Below are 6,000 nucleotides of genomic sequence, written 5' to 3'. Positions count from 1 at the left end.
ATATCACCTTTTCATTTATCAGTAGGGTGACCATATGCATAAGAGGACAGGGCTCCTGCATCTTTAATAGTTGCATAGGAGAGAGAATTTCAGCAAAGGGTAGCTTGCATGACATTCCCTGCTGAAATTCTCTCTTTTACTCAACTATTAAAAGTGCAGGAGCCCTGTCCTCTTTTGCAGCTGGTCACCCTACCTATCAGGTAACCTTGGGTAGGTCATTTCAGTCTTAGTTTGTAAGATGGGAATGTTAATAACCCATCAAAGTTGTTATGGTTTTAAAAGAGATAAAGCTTGCAAAGCATTCTGAATATTAAAAGGCACAGTGGAAATTATTAATAATAACCCAATAGTTTCCCTGTTAGTCTTTCTACCCCAGTGCTGGGCAACTTATGGCCCTCTGTATGTTTTGGCCTCACCATTGCTAGCTAGGGCTGATGGCAGTTTTAGGCCAAAACATCTGGAAAACCACACATTTCCCATCCCTGTTCTACACATAGGGTTGGTTCCAAATTTAGTCATACTTAGACAAGACCCACTGAAATCAATGGGACTTAAGTTAGTCGTGACTAACTTAAGTCCCAACAATTTCAGTAGGCCTACTCTAAGAAACACTAAATCTGGAACCAACCCAATCATTGTCTGTGTTTGTGCACATGTGTAAGAAGTCCACATTCCAACTAACAATAGTAGAGTTTTAGTACCATTGAAATCAGTTGGATGCAATTAACCTGTCCTCAGTGGAACCTTTAAGCATCCCTAACTTTAACTGGATTTTATCTAATATGACCACTTGTTACTCATTGGCTAAGCATGTGACCTTACCTCCTATTGGACAGGAGCTGTGAAATCATTAATGACTGGAATCACACCCCTTCTTCCCCATGCGCACCATGTTGTGACTTTTTATATTCCTTGAAAAGTGATTGCTCTGTTCTTTCTTGCTATCCCCCAACATCTGGATCTCATGTGGCTATATCCAAAGCTGGCAGTCCTCCAGTGCTCATTAGATTGCACAATGGGAAGATAGCACTTCCTAGAGCAATGCCAGAAACTAGCTGAAACTAGTGAGGCAGGTCAATGGTGCTCCCATCTGCAAGCTCCACTGATTTGTTTGTTCTGGAAACGCTAGTCTCCAGTTGCTCTAGGAGGTGCAGGCTTCCCATTGCACTAGCAATCATTCCTGATAGCACAAGGGCAGCTTTGGATACTGCCCCATGTAGACCAGATAGGGTACTATCAGTAATACTGAGGAACTTGCAGAAGAATTGTGCCAAGCAAAAAAGCTTTGGGGGAGTGCATGCTTTACAGCAGGGGTGGGCAACTTGTGGCCCTACAAGTACTGCTGGCCTGCAAATCCCATCATGCCTCACCATTGGCTATGCTAGCTAGGGCTGATGGGAGTTGCAGTCCAACAACATCTAGAGGGCCACAAGTTCCCTACCCCTGCTTTACAGGATCGTGTAGATATGCCCAAAGGACTTGAAACTCTTCTAGGGCTCTCTGGATTGTCCTTCATTATCTCTGACTTTTCTAGCTTCTGAGCCTGAGACTCTACTGCAAAGCATGGAAAATATGTCCACAAATAAGGGTCAGTGAGCGGCTCTCTTCTCCCTGTTGGCAACTAGCTGGAGAAGCTAAACAAAGGGTCTTTTCATGCCTTGTATAAACAATATGGAGCAACGGAAGGTTATTGCATTGCATCATATCTTGAACAAGCAAAGCCAAGGGTTCTCCAAATAGCCAGCTGCCATCAACGGACATGAAATCACCCAAGACTGGGTTTTTAAAGGTGTCCTGTGCTAGTCTAGTAGTGAGATGCAGCAAGGAGAGAAGGTTTAGCAGGACTCTTTCCCAAATGCAGTCATCATGCTGACTGAAGATGATGGGAGTTGTGGTCCAACACATCTGGAGGACAGGGGCAACCAGGTTGGAGAAGGCTGCACTTCTGCATCTGGTCTTATTGAACCACTTGACTGGGGGATTAGGCAAATTCATAGAGGAAGACAAGGCTCTCAATGGCTACTAGTCCTGATGGCTGTATGCTGCCTCCACTATCAAGGGCAGTAAGCCTCTGTTTACCAGCTGCTGGGGAACACTAGCAGGAAGGTGCTATTGCACTCATGTCCTGCTTGTGGGTTTCCCACAGGCAGCTGGTTGGCCACTATGTGAACAGAATGCCAAACTAGACGATCCACCGACTAGATGATCCACCTCTTCTTATGTTCTGACTGCTTTTGATGCAGAGATGTAGTGGAATGTTCTCTGACTAGAAAGAGGCAAGGTGAGAACAGGGACTCTTGCAGTGAAAAAGCAGGCAGACTCCTCTGAGGGTGGGTAACTATGCAAGTCTAAGCATTAGAAGTGGTTGAAGGATTCAATCACACCCAACACCAACAGAAGACAGAATGGCTTATCCCCAGTAGAGGTTGATTGAAAAGAGGAAAGACCCAGAGCAATGAATCACACGCACGTGCAGTGGGCACTGTCCTCTGTGGATGGGCATTCTGGGCTCACAGGCGTCTTTAATGATTTCGTGGGTTTCTTTCTCATGGCACACTAACAGTTTCTTCCTGGTGCACAGTTGGAGAAGTGGGTCCCTGCAATAAAATGTTGCAGTGGATCCGTGGTCCCTAATGGGAACGCTCCTGCTCATGGTTTCAGAAGCCTCAAAAGTGAACTTTGCACACTTTGGGGCTTGAAGAGGATGCTTCACACACACACACACACACACACACCATTTCCATACTCCCGAAACTTTACCCTGCTGCACTATATAGTACTAAAGGGACTGGCTACCAGTTCTGAACCTGAACACTGTGGTGGGGACAGATTGCATGGGGAAAAGAGAGCGGGGTTGTTGCTTTTTGAACCTCACAGCATGCATTCCCTCAATCCTAATGCTCACTTCCAGGAAACAAATAAGTTGTTAAGGGCTCAAGCAAGTCAGTTCCCTCCCTCTTCTCTGTTTTACATTTTTAAGGCACAATCCTATGCATGTTTAGACAAAAAAAAGTCCTACAATTCCAATTCCCAGTATTCCCCAGCCAGCATGGCTGGCTGGGGAATGCTGGGAGTTGTAGGACTTTTTTCTGTCTAAATTATTATTATTAACTTTTCTATGCCATTCCATAGCCAAAGCACTCTGGGTCGTTTACAAAGATTAAAAACCATTAAAATACATTATACAACGTGTAAAACCATTTACATAAAAACCTATAAATAGGCAGCATTCACAGAGACAATATATAACTAAAAACTATTTTAAGCAATCAACCATAAGACAAATCCAGGACCTGATTAAAAACATGCATAGGATTGTGCCCTTAAACTGGTACCTTCAACAATTTATGGCTCAGCTGCTAACAACCATAGACGTAAAGTTTTGACTAACACCATCTGCCCAATTTTCAGTTCCCTTAGCCCCCTTCTTTCTCCTCCCCTGGAATGGAAGTGAAAGCTGCCCATCAAAAACAATGGAGAAATCCAGGATTTAAGTATAGGTGTAACTGGGCAGCAGCATGTCTCACCCCAAACAAAACATAGCAGCAAAGATAAATTTCTGTCTTTGGTGTTCAGTGTGAAGTGAACCCAGAGGTTCCCTCTCCAGACAATGAGATACGTAATTAGTATATTCTTATAGCTGTGCCCTCAATTTTCTATAGGTACTAATCACTATCTTATTTTGGCAGGGGGATGGGGGGGGTGGGAGGGTCTGTTTTCCTTCCAAAAACTAATAGGCTCTTGTCCAACCGAGTTTATTATTAGTGGGAATGATGCTGCTGCTGGCGATGGTTTTCGTCTGTTGAAAGTAACTGGCAAGGAAATTGTCTTGGTTGTGCATACATAGTTTTTGGGAGGAAACGTTTCACTAACTGAGAATGGCATTTTGAGACAACACACTCCCCCCCCCCCCCGTGCAGTAGAAATCTTCATAGCTATTAGGGCATGATCACTATAGAACTGCAATGTCCTGTCCTGACCTAAGAGTGAAATGTAAGTTTGGTAAGGCAGGGCAGGAAGAATGGATGGCAAACGTCCTGCTGAGAGACTTGGAAGAACTTTGGCTTTGAGGTAAGGGAAAAGACAGCATTGGACACGATTGAACGAGCAGCAGTAAGTTCTGCTGGGAATCAGAGGAAGAATCAGCTGATGGCAGCCTTTGGTTCAAAGAAGCAATTGGTAAGTACAGATTGCAAAGATACAGAACGAACTGCAGCTTGATGGCCACTTCTTACAATACCTTTTGTACTCAACAGGATGTCTGAATACAAAAGACAGGCATTGCTCTGAAGAATATATTAGACAGAAGTATGCACGTAGAAATCACATTTCTCTTTGAAATACACAGAAACAGAGGGGTGATCCTTTCCTGCTTGCCAGTCATGTGTATTTCAAATGGATTCAATCATTCATTCATTCATTCATTCAAACATTTTACACTGCCTTCTTTTTTCTTTTCTTTTTTACTGTTTTAAGCAGTTTACAAAACAAGAAAAGTACCATTAAAGCAAATAACATAAGGCACTTCCTCAGTGCTTAAGATGCATTTAATCGATGTACTTAGGTGGGCAATATTTTCATTACGATCAACCAAAATCCCACAAAATGTGCAAGCTTTTGAGTTCTCTTCATCAGCCCATCTGATGAAGGAAACTCAGTCCTTCTGTTGGCAGGGCCAAAGATTGATTTGGTGTGGTGCTGTGGGCAGGGAAGTCGGTGGAGGCTAAACTGTGAGTGTTGCCTTGTGGTTGAAGGGGAATGGAGCCTTTGGTGTGGGTCTCTCTTTGGGGGCAGGGCGAGGGGAGAGTGTCTTCCTGGTGGTAGATTCCTGTACCACCTAACCTAATGAAGAGTTCTGGAGAACTCAAAAGCTTGCACATTTTTGTGGAATTTTGGTTGGTCCTAATAAAGTCATTGCCCAACTGTGGATTTTGATTTGTTTCCCCTCATGGAGCAACATGGCTATCGTTGTTGTTGTTGTTGTTGTTGTTTTATCAATCTGTTTGTGTACCTTGTTAGAAGCATATGATAGAAATGCCACTGCTAATTTTTAAAAGATCAGGTGAATATTTTCAGTGCTCTTTACAAGTGACACACTATCCTCCGCTTTTACTCTGGGTGTCTCTACATGAGCGATTTATTGCACTCTTGTGCTTGGTCACTCACGGAATTTTGCAGGACCTTTACATGACGTCATCAGCCTCCAAGACACCTCACATGCATTTCCCCCTTTACTGTGCTTTCAAAAAGATTGGAGATAAACTAGTAAAAAAAAAAAAAGTTAACGGTGCCATATTGGCAGTGTGTAATGCTGGCTTAGCACCATGAACTTGCTGAGGAAGGACTTTCTTTGATTCAAACCACTGGTCTCTCTATCGCCCCTCAGAGGGAAAAGGGAGTAAAATGCCTTCCTGTAACGAAGGGAGACAGATCTGAAACCCCCACACCATCAAGCTTAGAATCAATGTCCTCTGTTGATTCAGAGCAAGCCATTAAGTTCAATGGGGCTTACTCCCAAGTAAGTGTGCCTAGGGCTGCCGGGAAACAGTACAGCACAAGTTAAGCATGAAAGCAAGGCTCCTCCACCCCACCCTTTTTGTACACATGTCAGGGAGGGAGGGAAATGCTTCCTGTATGCAAACTGTGTGTCTGCTGTGTAAAGAAGCCCATCCTAATCCCACGAAGTACATGAATGCAGAAAGCCCTGGAAAGGATACGGGTTTTTCTGCTCAATATAGAGATATCCTCTGTATCTGTTTGTCTCTGTGTTTGTGTGTGCGTGAGATTGCAGTACTAATCTGTCTTGGAAGTTGAAACTTTCCCTAGTAAGAAAGATACCCTCCAAAAATTCAATAGACTTGTACTCGCAACTAAATTTTAGCTTCTTTTAAATTTAATTTTAGTTTTTATTTTTTATTTTTTAAATTTCTTTTAATTTTAGAGTTTCTCTTTGAAGCCTCTTTGTTAAGTGTGGTGACTTTGAATTTAACTGCAGAGTGG

Source organism: Heloderma suspectum, chromosome 4, assembly GCF_057233095.1.
Source record: "Heloderma suspectum isolate Gila_16-S chromosome 4, 16-S_ref, whole genome shotgun sequence".
NCBI classification, from domain to species: domain Eukaryota; kingdom Metazoa; phylum Chordata; class Lepidosauria; order Squamata; family Helodermatidae; genus Heloderma; species Heloderma suspectum.
The sequence above is the reverse complement of the archived record's forward strand: the minus strand, read 5'-3'. Positions refer to the sequence as shown.